Raw genomic sequence first — 18,527 nt, 5'->3', positions numbered from 1 at the left:
TTCACCCCAGAACTCCTAGATTCCAAGCAAGCCTGCCGGAAAATGGAGAAGAAATGGCACAGTGAACAAACTCCAGACAGCCACGCAGCACACAAGGACGCCGTCCGCATCCACCACCACCTCATCAGGGCTGCCAAGAAGACCTCCTTCAAAGACCGCCTCAACAACAACGCACACGACAGCAAGGAGCTTTTCAACATCATGAAGGAACTCTCCAACCCCAGCCCCAACACCAACGACATCCCGCCGTCGCAAGCCCAGTGCGACTCCCTCGCCTCCTTTTTCCACCGCAAGATAGCAGACATCCACAACAGCTTCAACACCCAGACAGCCCCAACAGACAGCAATACAACAGACCCTGCGCACACCATCGACCACATCCCCTTGCTAGCCTGGACCAGGGTGAGCGTCGATGACACCATCAATACCATGAGCACAATCCACTCCAGCTCACCGTCAGACTCATTCCCGCACCACGTCTTCAACAAAGCAAGCAGCTTCATTGCATCTCACCTACACAATGTCATCAATCTCTCCCTGGACACCACGACCTTCCCAGAGAGTTGGAAACACGCCGAGATCAACGCTCTACTCACAAAACCCGAGGCAGACCCAAGAGACCTCAAGAACTTCCGACCCATCTCTGTGCTCCTCTTCCCAGCCAAGGTCATCGAGAAAATAGTTAACAGACAGCTAACCCAATACCTCGAAGAGGACAGAATCCTAGACCCTTCCCAGTCAGGGTTCCTGCAGCAACCACAGCACCGAGACCGCCCTCATCGCCGCCACTGATGACATCAGGACCCTGCTAGACAATGGGGAGACTGCAGCACTCATCCTCCTAGACCTCTCCGCCGCCTTCGACACCATCTGCCACCGCACACTACGCGCACGCCTCCACGCCGCAGGGATCCGATACAAGGCTCTGGAATGGACCACCTCCTTCCTCTCCGACAGCACCCAGAGCGTCCGCCTCCCCCGTTCCGTTCCGAAGCCTCCGATATCATCTGCGGTGTACCTCAAGGATCCTCCCTCATCCCGACACTGTTCAACATTTACATGGCCCCGCTCGCACACGTCGCCCGACAGCACGACCTCAACATAATCTCCTATGCCGACGACACTCAACTGATCCTCTCCCTCATCAAGGACCCCATCACCGCCAAAGCCAACCTTCATGAAGGAATGAAGTCAGTTGCCGACTGGATGAAGATCAGCTGAACTCGGACAAGACGCAGGTCCTCATCCTCGGCTCCAACCCGTCAGCCTGGGACGACTCCTGGTGGCCAACGGCACTGGAGGCAGCCCCGACCCCCACCGACCACGCAGACAACCTGGCAATCATCCTCGACTCAAAGCTCTCAATGACCAAGCAAGTCAACGCCGTCTTCTCCTCCTGCTTCAACACTCTCCGCATGCCCTGCAAGATCTACAGATGGATCCCGACAGATTCAAGAAAGACAGTCACCCGGGCCCTCGTCAGCAACAGACTCAACTACGGAAACGCCCTCTGGATGTATGACGGTACAACGCGTACTGTCAGAACGCATCCCTTTACCACGCATCCCTTACAACGCAAGTCGTTACCACGACTTGCGTTGGGGGGCGCGGATTTCGAATAGTATAATTTACTATTCTAACACCAGTCCCCGTGGACCCTAGGGAAGGTGTTTGAATAGTAAATGTACTAATTTTAATCCTTTAGCGCCCTCCAGCGCAAGTCGTGGTAACGACTTGCGTTGTAAGGGATGCGTGCTAAAGGTACCGCGTTGTAAAAACTTCGTGGTAAACGATGTTTACCCGCCCTCTATGCGGGAGCCCCGACCAAGCTCATCAATCAACTACAACGCATCCAAAACGCCTCGGCACGACTGATCCTCAATGCACCACGACACGGCCACATCACCCCCCACCTGAGAAACCTACACTGGCTCCCTGTCAACAAGAGGATATCCTTCAAGCCCCTCATCCACGCACACAAGGCACTCCACAAGACCGGCCCATCCTATCTCAACAGAGGGCTCTCCTTCTACACCCCCAACTGCCAGCTACGCTCCGCCGACTTCTCGCTCGCCACCGTCCCGCGCATCCGAAGAACAACCACCGGCGGGAGATCCTTCTCCCACCTCGCCGCCAAGACATGGAACACCCTCCCACAGAGCCGACAACAGACCCAAGACCTGCTGACTTTCAAGAGGATACTAAAGACCTGGATGTTTGATCAGTAGCAGCCCCCATCTCCCCCCCCCAGCGCCTTGAGACCCTTGTGGGTATCTAGTGCGCTTAACAAATGACTGATTGATTGATTTATAAAACAGGTGCAAAATAGAGCTACACCATTATTCAATATTGGCCATTGAGAATTAAACTGAAAAATAAGAACTAACAACATTACACAAAAATGTGTGTTGTGTCTGACAAAAATGTTATTGGGCACTGTATCACCTCATAGTTGGGATATTCTGAAAAGATTGGTCAGCGTATTCTCTAAATCTAATAATCATTTCTAAAACCTTTACTTATGGTTATAATCTTTGAAGCATGTAGTGAATTTACATGAGTGTCCCACTATGGATTGCTAAGCCTCAGTAAGGGAGCACTGTCCAATTTATTACCACTGTCCCAAAATGTATTCAAGCCATTTTGCCTATTTCCTACTGCCTTTTTCTCAGCAAGAAATGCTCTTGTTTTCCTAATAACCGATGTAGACCTGTCAGCCTTAGGATGGTCTTTCCCCCATTTTAATTCCTCCCTCCTCCATTTTTTCTGACCTCGTTTTTGCTGGCCATAGGACTCTGAGCATGATACCACTGTTAACCAGTGCTAAAGTGCGTGTGCTCTCCTCTTAAAATGGCAATAAGGGTTCATACCCAATTGGCATATATAATTATCTTATTGGTCCCTTGCAAAGTGGTAGTATAAGTGCCCAGGGACTGTAAATTATATGTTACTAGTGGGCCTTCAGCACTGATTGTGCAACTCACCTAATAATAATAATAATAAGGTTATCTGTAAAGTGCCTGGTTACGCCTAACAGTGCCTTTTAAAACATGTCTCTGTCAAGGCTGCAAGCACTCTTACCTGTGAGTTGCTTGCAGATGGATTTCGCAGAGACGTTATGGACCTGCTTCCCCAAATTTCTAGGCAACACCCGGTGATTTCTAGAGGAACACCTAGGTAATCGATAGAAAAAGAGGGAGGGAGGCCGGATAATGGACGCTACCGGTTCCTGGGTTGTCGACCTGCGAGGCAACAAAGAAACTCTTGTAACTTTTACTCTTAATTCCTACACACATTAACTGCTTGCATTTCACAATTCTCTGTCCTAGTCCTAAAAAACCCCCTTATGGCCTACCTGCGACAGTAAGAGTCTAAGCGTCGCGTCCGTGTTGTCGTCGAGGAAGGATGAGGCGATGTGGATTGTTGATTGGAAGAGTTGGATTCAAGAAGGAGAAGTCAGGTTCTCTTTCCTAAGTAAAAATAAGCATTAATGTATTAGACACTCCCTTCTACTTTCTATTCTTAACACATATACTCTTTCACCTCTTTTGTACCTCACACTTACTTAGTGTACTCAGTAATATCATCCCTCGCCTTCATCACCTAAAATGAAAGAACACTAAACCAAACAATTTTGCAAATCACAATTACACTTCTATTGTCCCAACCTATAAAACACTTTGATAAATTCTCAAAGCTCTTTCTTTCTTTCTAGAATTCGAATCGTGTCCTTAAACAAAAAAGCTTCAAAAGTCTTTGATTAGCAGGTAAGTTCAAGTTGAGTTGCTGCTTGCTTGCGTAGGGCGCCTTGCTTGCTTTTAAGAAAGGAATATTTCACTTAGCTTTTGTCTTTCTCCTTTTTGCAGGGATGCGCGAAGATGTGCGTGCTGAATCCGAAGTCCTCCTGTGGCCTGAAGAGTTCCTGGACAGGACCGGAGTTCAGCTTCCCACGGCGGCTTCTGGTAAGTTGTCCTCGAGGGCGCAGCAGAAGACGAAGCATCGAGAAGCTTTGGGTGTGGCTTTTTATAGCTGAGCCACACCCAGAAGAAGACGACGCACCGCGCACCTTTTGACAGCGTGCGTGTGCGTCAAGAGCCTCGCCCGATGGCAGTTCCATGCAAATGCTCCCAACGAGAGCAGTTTTAATGTCTAAAGGACCTCTCTCAGGAAACAAAGGCAGGATTACTCGATTTAAGCAATTAAATATTTCTAAATGCACAGTTTACATGATTGGTGAAAAACTATGAATTCAAAATACACTGTTGACATGATTGGTGAACGTTCCTTACAGAATACACACAAACCACCATTAACACCCCTAACACATATGTAAACACTTTACACATACACTTTGGCGTGCTGGGTGCACGGGACAGGGGTGGGTTTCTAGATGGGATGAAAACCCTTCTTGCTGCAGGGCAGGAGGCGGGCGAGTTAGCAAATCATGACAGTACTCCCCTCTCAAGAGCCCTCCCAAAATCTGAGGAACAGGTCTAGGTTTAGTTGGGTTTTGAAGATGAAAACGTTTCAGACATCGAGGAGCATTTTGTACATTTGACAGCGGTTCCCAGGTCCGTTCCTCAGGACCGTAACCTTTCCAATGAACTAAATAAAACAACTTTCCTCGACTTCTTTTCGAGTCTACAATTTTTTGAACTTCGAATTCTGGCATCCCATCAACTTGTATGACTGCGGGTTTTCCTTTGAATCTGGTTTTAGGATCACAGGGTTTGATCAAAGACACGTGGAATACTGGGTGAAATTTATATCTGATTGGTAAAGTTAATTTTACACTGACTGGATTTATTAATTTTTCAACGGGAAATGGTCCGATAAATTTGGGACAGAATTTTTTACAGGTTATTATTTTCAAATTTTTAGTGGACAACCACACCTTATCTCCTACGGAGTATGTGGGTGGCGATTTCCTGTGTAAGTCAGAAGTTTCTTTTTGCTTTTCTTTTGCTTGTGCTAAATGAAATTGGGCCTGCTCTTGAACGTGAGCTATTTTTTTTATATGATCTTCCAAGGACGGAATGTCAGATGGAATTGGCACCGCGCCTGGAATATTTCTAGGGTGATACCCATAAGTGCTGAAAAAGGGTGAAAAAGAAGTAGAGGAATTATCCATATTGTTAAAAGCAAATTCTAGGACCCATAATATATCAGACCATTCCCTTTCTTCTTCCACTAGAGCACAACGTAAGAATTGCTCGATAGTTTGGTTAGTTCTTTCAGTCAAACCATCCGTTTGAGGATGATAACCTGAAGAAGTGCGAATATCCATGCCTAGAGTTTTTCCTAAATTTTGCCAAAAGTGGGATATGAACTGAGGGCCTCTGTCAGAAATTATGACTGAAGGAATTCCATGTAAACGAATTATTTCCTTAGAGAAAATTTGAGTTAACTCCTTGGCAGAAGGAATTTTTTTTAATGGGACAAAATGAGCCATTCGTGTGAAATGATCAACCACAGTTAGAATAGTAGTAAAGCCTTCCTCAGTTTTAGGGAGCTCTACTATGAAATCGAGGGACAATGTGTGCCAGGGTTGAGGTGGAATCGGGAGAGGAAGCAAGAGACCATTGGGAGCTTGATGTTGTGATTTGCTTTGAGAACAAACCACGCAAGTCTCAATGTATGACTTAACATCATTTAACAAAGAGGGCCACCAAAATTTTCTTTTAATTAAATTACTAGTCTTAGCTACTCCTGGATGAGCAGACATTAAAGTATCATGATGCAATTGTATCACCTTTTCTTGGAGTGCTTGTGTGGGTACTAACATCTGTTCATTCATGTATAACAAATCATTTCTGTTTTGTAACAAAGGATATATCTTATGCCATTCCTCATTTGTTTTTTCTTGTATTTTATGTTTAATGTCTTCAATTACATCCGATACTATCACGCCTACTTTGAAACAGTGATCAGACAATACTGGTTGAACCTCTTCAAGGGAACAATCTTTTTCTCCCGCAATTCCTATGCGAGACAAAGCGTCCGCTTTCAAATTCTCTTTTCCAGGACGATAAGTGATTATGAAATTGTAATCGTTAAAAAATAACGTCCAACGTAACTGCCTAGCTGTCAGGGCTTTTACAGAACGCAGAAATTGTAAATTCCTATGATCTGTATAGATTGTAACTGGGTGCCTAGCACCTAACAAATATTGGCGCCATTCTTCGAAAACTGCTTTTATGGCTAACAATTCCTTGTCGGCGATGGCATAATTCTGCTCGGTAGGTGTGAGTTTTCTTGAATAAAATGCAATAGGATGCATTTGACCAGTTTCTTTATGCCTCTGGGATAGGATACCACCAATGGCAAGTTGAGAAGCATCCGCCTCTACTATGAAGGGTTGGAAAGGATCAGGATGCATCAACACGGGTGCAGTTGTAAATTGTCTCTTGAGAGTTTGAAAGGCCTCCTCAGCTTCCTTATTCCATTCAAATTTTACATTCTTTTTTAACAGTCTAGTTATTGGAGTAATCATCTGGGAAAAGCTACAGATAAACCGTCTGTAAAAATTAGCGAATCCCAGAAAACTTTGAACCTGTTTTACTGAGGAGGGGCTAGACCAGTCCAGTATTGCTTGAATTTTCTTTGGGTCCATCTCAATTCCTTTGGGACTCAAGACGTATCCAAGAAATTCTACTCTTGTGGTGTGAAAGGTACTCTTCTCAAGTTTAATATACAAGGAGTTGTCGAGTAGTTTTCGAAGAATAGCCCTTACTTGTTTTACATGTTCCATGGTATCTTTTGAATAGATGAGAATGTCATCTATATACACAATGCAACAGATATCCAAAAATTCTCTTAATACCTCATTTATAAAAAATTGGAATGCAGCAGGTGCATTGCAAAGTCCAAATGGCATGACTTGGTATTCGTACAAACCAAACTTGGTACGAAAGGCTGTTTTCCACTCGTCTCCGCTTCGGACCCGTACCAAGTGGTAAGCACCCCTTAAGTCCAATTTAGTATAAATCGTGGCATCCTTCAACTGATCTAAAAGAGTTGGAATCAAGGGAAGTGGATATCTATTTTTGATGGTAACATTGTTCACAGCTCGGTAGTCAATACAGGTTCGCAACTCTCCCCCCTTTTTAGGAATAAAAAAGAGAGGGGAGGATACAGGAGATTTTGAATGGCGAATGAAACCGTTAGCCAAATATTCGTCTAAATATTCCCTCAAGTGTTCATTTTCTTTCTCAGTGAGAGCATATATTCTACTACACGGTAAAGTAGCTCCCGGCACAAGATCAATTTGACAATCGAAATCTCGATGAGGTGGTAATGTGTTTGCCCTTTTTTTATCAAAAACATCATGAAGATCTGCATATTCCTTAGGAACCCCTTCTAATAACAAAATACTCTTTGAGTTCAAAGGAAAATTGCTACCTTGAACTATTAATTCAGAGTCCAAAGATTGCCAACAGGATTTTTGACAGGTTTCAGAATCGAATAGCACTGTTTTCTCTACCCAATCAATCTTTGGATTGTGTTTCACTAGCCAGGGTATGCCTAGAATTAAGCGAAATTGAGGGGCATCAATTATATCAAAAACAATTCTTTCTTCATGCTTGTTTAAACAAGTCATTAGGAGCGTTTCAGTATGAAATTGAATTAGACCGGATGATAACTCCTTACCATCTACCGCTTTAACAACTTCGGGGTGTTCCTTAGACTCAGTTCCAAATTTCAGGTCTTTTAAGAAACAAGTGTCTATAAAATTGCCTGTAGCTCCTGAGTCAATTAGAGCGTCGACTGTCCAAACCTTTTCCTTTGTTACCAGTGACTGTAAGGAAATTTTTATACTGAGGTGATAAGATGTTATCTCAGGGGTAATGGAGGCCAAGCTAGATAACATACTCGACAATCTGACCTCTTGATTTGTCGAGCCAGTTAGTTTTCCGACTGCTGTATTAAGCCTACCTCTGAGCCTTTGTTTTTAGGTTTATTTGGACGAACTGGACATTCCTTAACAAAATGTCCAGGTTTTCCACAGTAAAGACATTGATTTAACTTTCTCCTTTTGTCCTTTTCCTCTTTGCTCAAAGGTCCTTTAATAGTCCCTATTTGCATAGGTTCTCCTAAATCCACCCTAAGTGGAGCCTCAGTCTTTACACTACTGATTCGCTCTTTAAAAGAAAACACCTTAGTATCCGCTTTTCCTTTCTCCCCTCTTCGTTCTGATAACCGATGGTTTAATTTTACCACTAAATCAATAAAGTCCTCTATATCATCTGGTGGATCTAGAATTTGTGTGACCATATCTTTGAGTTCATCCTTTAAACCTTTATAGAATATAGATACTCGCTTACTCTCAGGCCAGCGTGCTTCTATCACCAGTCTATTAAACTGGGATATGTAATGTAAAAGGTCTGAGGATCCCTGTTTCAAGTGTAGAAGTTCGTGGTCGGCAGACTGAACAAATACATGCTTGGCAAACAGTTTTTTCATGGTATTTTTAAAACGTCTAAGGTCATAAAGAATAGGGTCGTCTCGCTCTACTATTGGAAGGGACCATTGAGCTGCGTCACCACCTAAATAGGATAAAATAAAAGCTATCTTGGAAGAATCATCCGGAAAAGCAGTTGCTTTAGCGATAAAATGTAATTGACATTGATTTAAAAAGATAGCAAACTTATTGTTATCCCCATAAAACCTCTCCGGTGGTGCTAAAGGAACGGGAACAGGAGTCACAACTTGTATTTGAGTTGGGACAGTGGAAGGATTTGAGCTGGAGTGCAAGGTTTGAAACCCTGGATGGAAAGTAGCTGGTTTTAACACAGATTTCTGACTGGGGGAGAAGTTCCAAGTACTTGGTCCAGATTGTATACTGTGCTGGATGACAGTAACATCTCTACGAAGGGCAGCATTTTCTTCCTGAATTGCTGTTAGCATATTTGCAATGTCTTGCAAAGAAATTGGATCAACAGCATCCATAACGTCTGGGCGAAATGATCGTCGTGGGCTTCGTCTTCTGTCAAGGCTGCAAGCACTCTTACCTGTGAGTTGCTTGCAGATGGATTTCGCAGAGACGTTATGGACCTGCTTCCCCAAATTTCTAGGCAACACCCGGTGATTTCTAGAGGAACACCTAGGTAATCGATAGAAAAAGAGGGAGGGAGGCCGGATAATGGACGCTACCGCTTCCTGGGTTGTCGACCTGCGAGGCAACAAAGAAACTCTTGTAACTTTTACTCTTAATTCCTACACACATTAACTGCTTGCATTTCACAATTCTCTGTCCTAGTCCTAAAAAACCCCCTTATGGCCTACCTGCGACAGTAAGAGTCTAAGCGTCGCGTCCGTGTTGTCGTCGAGGAAGGATGAGGCGATGTGGATTGTTGATTGGAAGAGTTGGATTCAAGAAGGAGAAGTCAGGTTCTCTTTCCTAAGTAAAAATAAGCATTAATGTATTAGACACTCCCTTCTACTTTCTATTCTTAACACATATACTCTTTCACCTCTTTTGTACCTCACACTTACTTAGTGTACTCAGTAATATCATCCCTCGCCTTCATCACCTAAAATGAAAGAACACTAAACCAAACAATTTTGCAAATCACAATTACACTTCTATTGTCCCAACCTATAAAACACTTTGATAAATTCTCAAAGCTCTTTCTTTCTTTCTAGAATTCGAAACGTGTCCTTAAACAAAAAAGCTTCAAAAGTCTTTGATTAGCAGGTAAGTTCAAGTTGAGTTGCTGCTTGCTTGCGTAGGGCGCCTTGCTTGCTTTTAAGAAAGGAATATTTCACTTAGCTTTTGTCTTTCTCCTTTTTGCAGGGATGCGCGAAGATGTGCGTGCTGAATCCGAAGTCCTCCTGTGGCCTGAAGAGTTCCTGGACAGGACCGGAGTTCAGCTTCCCACGGCGGCTTCTGGTAAGTTGTCCTCGAGGGCGCAGCAGAAGACGAAGCATCGAGAAGCTTTGGGTGTGGCTTTTTATAGCTGAGCCACACCCAGAAGAAGACGACGCACCGCGCACCTTTTGACAGCGTGCGTGGTCGTCAAGAGCCTCGCCCGATGGCAGTTCCATGCAAATGCTCCCAACGAGAGCAGTTTTAATGTCTAAAGGACCTCTCTCAGGAAACAAAGGCAGGATTACTCGATTTAAGCAATTAAATATTTCTAAATGCACAGTTTACATGATTGGTGAAAAACTATGAATTCAAAATACACTGTTGACATGATTGGTGAACGTTCCTTACAGAATACACACAAACCACCATTAACACCCCTAACACATATGTAAACACTTTACACATACACTTTGGCGTGCTGGGTGCACGGGACAGGGGTGGGTTTCTAGATGGGATGAAAACCCTTCTTGCTGCAGGGCAGGAGGCGGGCGAGTTAGCAAATCATGACAGTCTCATTGACGAGCTTGTGCGTGCAGTTTAAACTGCCATTCGACCTAGCTAAATAAACCTTCTGGCAGGCATCAAACATTCCTTTTTAATCCATATAAGTCACCCCTATGGTAGGCCCTGGATAGCCCAGTCGACAGGGTGCAATGTTTTAAAAAGCCGGACATGTACTTTTAAGTTTTACATGTCCTGATAGTGAAAAACCCTTACATTAATTTTTCACCACTGCAAGGCCTATCTCTCTCATAGGAGTTGCCTTATTACATTTTATAACGGTAATTTACAAATGGGAAGAGATAACCCCTTCATGTTTGGTGTCTCTTGAATTACAATTTAAAATGCTAACTTATGGTGAAGTTAGATTTTAAATTGCAATTCAGAAAATTACACTTTTAAAAAGTTAGCATTTTCTTGCCTTAGCCATTTGGTGCCTGCAGCTGGTCTATGGTCAAATGACTGGGTGTAGTTGGCAGTTAGGCTTTGCATATTCCCCCTAAACAGCCACACTCAATGGGAGCTTAGGCGCTCCTTGTTGTGCCATCACGAACAAGATGTGAGGAAGGAGCTGGACGCAGCCTCACTTACACCTACATAGGCTGTGTCCTGTCTTCACACAAAGGGCCAAACAACCCTGCATTGTCACCTTGGCCAGCTTGGAGCCAGGGCAGGGGAGGTAGGGAAATCCATGCCCTTCAAAGACACTGTCTAGAATCTACTTCCAACTTTCAGAACCAAGGCACCAGGAAATAAAAGAAGGACCCCAGACACCAATACTTCAGTACGCTTCTTGACATGTGAATACTCTGCCAGGAAGAAGGACTGCTGTGCTGCTGAAGGACTGTTCTCTTCTGGAATCCTGCTATGCAGTGCTGATCAGCTGATCCGCTGACCACTGCCCTCTTGCCTGGGTGAGAAGGACTGGTCCTGCATCTTTTGAAACCAGAACCCAGAGTAACTCCAAGGGATAGTTGGCTGGCCCCCTGATCTGAAGCCTCATGGACATAACAAGTTTCCAACAATCTTGCACCTGCACCTGTACTCTGCCATCTGTGGGACTACCCTGTCAATTGGAGCCACCTCAGGCCTGGACCCTTGGAAGTGGACCTGAGTGCTTGCCAGTGAAACCGACGCATCTTCTCCGCTGAGTGTTGCACCCTTGAGCAGAACCGACACATCTCTGCTTAGTGGCACACCTCTGAGCAGAACTGATGCATCAGCACTGCTGGGTGGATTGGACACTTTCACAAAGACCCACATCGGTGCCGCAGTCTTAGGAACCAGCGTATCGCCTAACGGTGCTGCACATCCACAGCACAGGTCCTCTCATCTCTCGAAGCCAGGACCATAACCCCATGACAGTCTTGCAGCTCGTCGAAACCAATGCATCGCCCGCTGTATACTGCATCCCTGATGCCAGATTTCGCATCACAAGTCCTGTCAACAGGATCCTTGATGATGACACAATAGGACCTCACAACTCAGCCTCTCCTCATCTCGAAACCAATGCATCACTTTGTCTGTGCAACGCATCTTCGACACAGATCCACACCACACTCTGCAACCAGAATTTAAGGTAAGCTAGTTTGTTCAACGGGCTTAACGGTATCCCTGTAGTCGGCCCACGCTTCACTGCGGCCAGTCTGAACTTGTGATGTTTTCGCGATCTTTGTGCTTTTTAGTGCAATTTTAACCTAAAATCTTTCAAATTCAATATCTTCGGTTCCACTAATTTCGATTTTTTGTCGTTTTGTTTTTTTCTTATTGATTTATTAAAAACTACTCTAATTGGGCTACTTTTGTGATGTGTTTTCACTGTCTTACTGTTTAAAGTGTTGCACACATATTTTACACATTGCCTCTGAGTTAAGCCTAACTGCTCCGTGCCAAGCTAACAAGAGGGTGAGCTTGTGACTTGCCCTTACAAGGATTGTGGTTGCTGCTTGACCAGGACTTACACCCCTGTCAACCAACAACCCAATTTCTTACACTGATTAATATGATTTCTTTAGCTCTAGGACCTTCATTATTTTGTAATCATATTTTTAAGGAGTCTAAGGGCCTTAGTTAGAGTTAAGTGGACAGGCTACTCCATCAAAAACACGTCAAATGCCCCATCTGCATGTTATATTTGCATTACAGTCTATGGGCCTTATTACAAGTCTGGTGGTCCATAGGAGAAGGTCTCCTCTGGCCCTCAGTTCGGTGCAACTATATATCACAATGGGCTCTTAGGGCCCAGGGTGTTCCGCATAGTCCTACTGTTCCCCATCCCCGACAGGTCTGGGGGAGCCCTCCATGGATGCTGATCTCGGGTGCTTCAGGCCGGATGGCGATGCCTCTTCCGACCTATGCAGCCGTCTGTTCCTCCTGGTGTGCCGAGGCAACTGCCTCCAGGGAATGTCAGCAGGGTCCTTAAGCACAGTGGAGGTTGACCTGTGTTCCGCAGGCTGGAGGACCAGACCCTCCTCCTCCCAAGCCCAGGCACTCTCTGGGGAGTCAAGGAACTGCATGCAGTCATTGTGGATCACTTTAAGGCACGCTGGGAATTGCAACATGTTATGTACTTGATCTACCTGGCCCAAAGCATCTTCTTCATAACTTAGAATGTGCATCGCCACTGCTGGACATTCAGCATGTAGTCAGGGAAGAGCATTACTCTTGTTCCCCCACAGAACAGTTCGACCAGCAACCCGGCTTCTCTGAGCATAGAATCCCTGCCCACAAAGTTAAGGAGCCAGGGTATGATTGGACTTGGGGGACACCCGGAGGTGGCCTAGTGGCAAAGGATCTATGGGCTTGCTCCAGCTCAAAACAGCTCGGTAACAACTTTTGTGCCATCCATAAATAGATCCAATCTGCAAAAAGGCGGAGGGCTAGGGCCCCTCAGCCCCCTTGGGTTCCCCCACTATACAGACATTGTTTATTTGAGACCTGCCCTCGATGTCCTCAGCTCTAGTCTCCAGACCGCCCACTCTTCTTGGGAGGGCTGCCAACATAGCTTGAAAGTCATAGTAGTGTCCTTACCCCTGCCAGCCTTTTTGCTGACTCCAACATCCTCTCCACCGTATTGAGAAGGGACAGGTCAACGCTAAGGTCTCCTAAATTGCTCTCCAATGATGCCCAGGATTCAGTGATGGCTTGAAGAACAGTGTCCATAGAATCCAATGATATCTTATCTCCACTGCACTTTCTGGGGTCCACGACAGGTCTGGTGAACTTGTCAATCTTCCCCTGGGCGGGGCCATTGCCTTGTCCTTGCCCATCATTCCTTGCCAGCACACCCCAACTGGCTACGGGTGACCAAGGGGCCACGAGGCCTTAGTTTTCTGCCCAGAGGGCAAGGGTAGGAAGACCCAAACTCAGACACTCCAGCACCACGATGCCACCAGCCCAGTCTACAGTGTGGCCAATTCATTCAGTCCAACAGCTGTCTCCAATCCCAGCCCGGATGTCTGGCTCCTAGGCCCATGGGGTCCTTCCCCACTCCAAGGCAGCAGCTCCTGGCCCTCAGGGAACCCAGCCCCTGATGAAACGCTGCTGCTTTGACTGAACACCCGCCTGGACCAGGCCTCCAGGCCGATGCTGCCTGCTTTGGGGGGCCCACTGCTCTATTGTCAGGCCAAAGTTGGGTACCCTCAGGGGTGGCCACTCTACTCTTCCTTTTGAGAACATTGGTCTTGGTGGCCTCACCTTTGTGCAGCATCTCATCTCCTCACTCTATCACCAGCACCCTTGTCCGACAGTGTGCGCCCCCTAACCAGGCCTCCGAATGGGGACTGCTGCCGGCCTCTCATCAGTCTGCTGCTTCCGGTCACCGCCGCACTCCACGTGGCCTTGCCAGTGCTACCAGCACCTCCACTCTGCCGTCTCCCCAGCACAGGCCGTCCGGAATAACAATTAGCTTGCCACCTCCCCTGGGGGTGATGGGGACCAACACAGCCATCTTGACCCCCACGGGAGAGCCCTCAGCATCTGGCACAGCTAGATTGTTTTGCGGTCAGGAGTCAATGACTCCATGTCGCAGTGTTCCTTTCCAAGAGGGGGGAGCCGCCTTCACCTCCCAGCCCCTGAAGTTAGGGCTGGTATCCCTGTCTGAGAGCGCGGCACGTCCTCCCTTGTTCCCTGGGTCGCCAAATGGAGACTCCCACTAACTGCACGCTGTCCTACCTCTCACTGCCACTGTCCACATGGCCCCACCAGCGCCACCGGAAACACTGCTCCATTGCCATCTCCTTTGCAGGTCCTCCAAACCAACAAGTAGCCTGACACCCCTCGGGTGCGGGGGAAGACGGGAATCAGCACAGCTGTCTCACACCCTACGTGTGGGACTACATTGTTGTATTTAGCGAGATTGTATGGGGGCCGGTGATGTAGCTCAAGTTTATGTGCACCATCTTGGTCACTAGCCATCTGTCTATGGGACTTCTAATGCAGTGTTTGAGATATCTGGCACGTTTTCATAGAGTATCCCATCTGCCAAAGTGTAAATAAGGTTTTTTTTTTATTTATTTCCCCTCTCTTTACTACTATAAGGTAGGTAGTGACCAAGAGGTTTGCATGACTGAATATGTATACAAACATATCATCTGACATCAATATTCTGCCCTAAATATTGGTTATTATCCATTTGGTTGTAGATTAAACCCAATGGGGCAATATTGTTGTAGACTCAATTTAGTGACTTTTTTGTCTCACAGTATTTTGACAGCCTTATTCTGGTTCGACATGGTGTGGGTTAACCTGCCTCCTTCCAAAGATTAAAGTCTGGGATAGTACAGTACTCAATCAATATAAAATGAGATCTCGAAAATTGTAGAGTGGACAATATTTGTTCACTGCAACACACCATGAAAAACACCTGCCTGTGTTTATATTGGGAAATTAGGTGTCCGCCAGTCCCTGGTCTCGATGACAGCACGGATAAAGAATAAAAGAAGATCATATCTTTTGAATTTCGTCATTAATTAGCGGGTCATGTTGTCGCTGGCTCTTTTTGTGCTGTAGTAACTGTGAAGCAGATGCCACATTATAAACCATGCAGCAGACACGCTCTGGCAAAGCTTTTAATGGTGTCTGGGGCTGCTTACAATGGAATATCATTATGCACCACTAAACACTGCAGAGGGCACATTCATCTCTTCTGTTCTGAGGTGTACTTTTGATATATGAATTGTATTTAAAGGGAAAGAAAAAAGAATACATATCACACAGTGAACACAGCCTTGAATAGCCAAATCCGTATATTGAATACATGTATTCTGTGCATCGCATGCTTCATGAATACATCACCCCAGTGGTGGATGTCATTTTATTTGTCTAAAACAAACCATCTGCTCTCCCTTTGTAGTACTCAAAGTGAATTTGCAAGCTACGTTGGCAATTTAATCTCTACTTCTTTTTTCCATAACATCAGAATAACAAGCCGTTCAACTATTCTAGTTTAAACATGCTTCATTAAAAACATTACCCATAAAGTATTATCCGCATTAATATTTTCATTTGGTTCAAATAATTATCAGTCCATATGCCTACATGCATGCATGGGGTCTGCCAGTGAACGCAGCCAGTCCCAGGGAAGGCAGGCTTCATCCCACCGAAGAAGTTGATGTTCACAGCAAGAAGTTTCCTCACTCAAGACAGAGTGGGCTCATTGTCATGCCTAGAGCAAGACATCAGGTGGGCTCCCTTTTACGTGCAGCGACTGTATTGGCAATCTGTGAGCTCCTTTCTATGTGAGTGGAAATGGGGCCACTCAGGGTAAAAACTTTCTCCCAATTTTTGTGTGGGCTGACCTCCATTAGGATCCTGACCACCCGCAGCTGCTGCAGGTAAGAGCTGTGGTGCCAGGTGAGGGGGCATTTCGAGAGACGACCAAGAGGAAAATTAAATAGATAATTAAATTTCCCTCATGGTCTTCTCTCGAAATCCCCCACCTGACCCCACTGCTCTTAATTGCAGTGGCCACGGCTGCTCCTGACCCTCCTCCGGGTCGGAGAAGCAAAGCTCTTTTACTGCAGCCCATCCAGATGTCATGTGAGGGGGTTCCAGAGTCCAGGGGGAACCATTAGACCTGTGGCAGAGTTGCAAATTGATGTTATGCATTTTTCTATGGCTCATGTGTGCCATATACTTTTCCCCTTAATGCTTTTCTTTGAAGAAAGTATGTGTTTGTATTTGCAGATTTGTCCCTATTGAGCTGCCCAAGGGATTGATTGTGAATAGATCATACCCAATATAATGAGTGTTGTTGTGCTGGAAATTAGATTGCCTTGCTGGAGCAGGCGATTGGAAAGAGTCCCCCATCAGGAGGTAAGCACCCCATGTTACTTGCTGTGGACACAGTCTCACAGCTTAAGTCAGAGAAACAACAAATAAAAAATGCGAAATTACCTCTGGATGCGGAGGTCTACACTAATTGATTCTATTTTATTGCCTTATGTCCATCAAGGCAAAGAATGTGGGTGGGGAGCTTGTAAATAAACTAGTTGCTCATATTATGGAGACGATGCAGAGTCATGATGATACATAGCGTGAAATATATGTGAATAGCTAATATTGATGATTCGTCACAAATATAATATTCCCAGTAATGAGACTGAATCTACTCATGTACATGTACAACATGTTCATTGGCATGACCACATTTGAAGAGCATTAGCAGTATCAACATTTTTTTTTTTTTTATTAAAAACTTTTTATTAAAATATATAAAACAGAAAAGAATATACATGTTTGCATTTGTATATACAGTACATAATGTGATACGCTTCGCTTTTATGTTCTCTGAGAGGAGAGAAGAAAAAGAAAGGAGAAAGAGAGGGGGGGCTCTTAGTTGCGTGTCTTCGGCTGGACTAGCGTCAGCTGTGCGTCTAGGAGCTCCCACATCTCTTCTTTTGAGTTGTGTTCCTTTGAGAATTTCCCCATTATGTTGTCTGCTCCTCTGAGAAAGGTGACCCAGTTCATCCATGTTTTAAAGTTAGCTTTGGCTGTGTTTTTCCAGTTCGTCAGGATTATTTTTAGGGCGGCTGTGAGCAGTAAGTCTAGTAGGTCTCTTTCTTCTTAGCTCTTTAGGTCTGCTGTCATGTGTTCTGTGGCCAGGCATACAAAGCTGATTGATAAGTCTTTGTTGAATATATCGTTCAGAAAACTGATCACCTTCATCCAGAACTTCCTGACTTTGGTGCAATTGAAGATCAGGTGTTCTAGAGTTCCTTCCTCTTTCTCGCAGTTCCAGCAGCTGCCTGATTCTGTAATGCCAATTTTGTAGAGTCTTGCCGGTGTCCAGTAGGCTCTGTGTAGGAGCCAGAATTTTGTCTGGGCTAGTTGTGGGGTTATCTTGTTTGTTGATGCCGAGCGCCACAGTTTGCATTGTTCGTTGTCGTTTAGCTGCCTTCCCAGGAGTTGTTCCCATGTGCTCGTTGTTTTCTTGTTCAGTGACGATGGGCAAGGCTGCCCCCTCTCACCAGGCCTCTTTCTTCTAGCACTAGAACCACTACTAGCCAGAATAAGAGACAACAACGAAATAACAGGCATCAGAATCAAAGACAAAACCGTCAAACTTGCAGCATACGCGGACAACATCCTCATCACAACAACAAACCCGTCAACGTCAATAACAGCCCTAATGGACACAATAGAAGAGTACGCTCAAGCCTCGGGGTACAAGCTCAACAAAGATAAATCAGAATGTAAACCAATGAACATCCACACCACCAGAGAGGTACTCGGAAACTCAGGACTGGCGTGGCAGACGAAACCACTTAAATACCTAGGCCTACTATTCGGAAGAGACCTAACATCAACACTAGAACACAACGAGGAGTCAACCCTGAAGAAGATAAAGGAAAGACTAGACCTGTGGTCACCCAAATACATAAGCTGGTGGGGCAGGATCGAAACAATAAAGATGATGGTAACACCCGCCATCAACTACACGCTCAGCATGTTACCGCTTCTGATGACAGACACATTCCACAAAAAGCTGAACAAACTCATAAACAACTTCATATGGAGAAACAAGAAACCCAGAATCAACCTACAAAAGCTGAGATTAACGAAAGACCTTGGAGGACTCAACCTAGCGAACTTTAAAAACTTTCAAACCGCATGCCTAGCGAGGCAAGGAATCTTCTGGCTAGACAACACCCAA

Source organism: Lissotriton helveticus, chromosome 1_2 (genome assembly GCF_964261635.1).
Source record: "Lissotriton helveticus chromosome 1_2, aLisHel1.1, whole genome shotgun sequence".
Classification (NCBI taxonomy): Eukaryota; Metazoa; Chordata; class Amphibia; order Caudata; family Salamandridae; genus Lissotriton; species Lissotriton helveticus.
Note: the sequence above shows the minus strand (reverse complement) of the source record.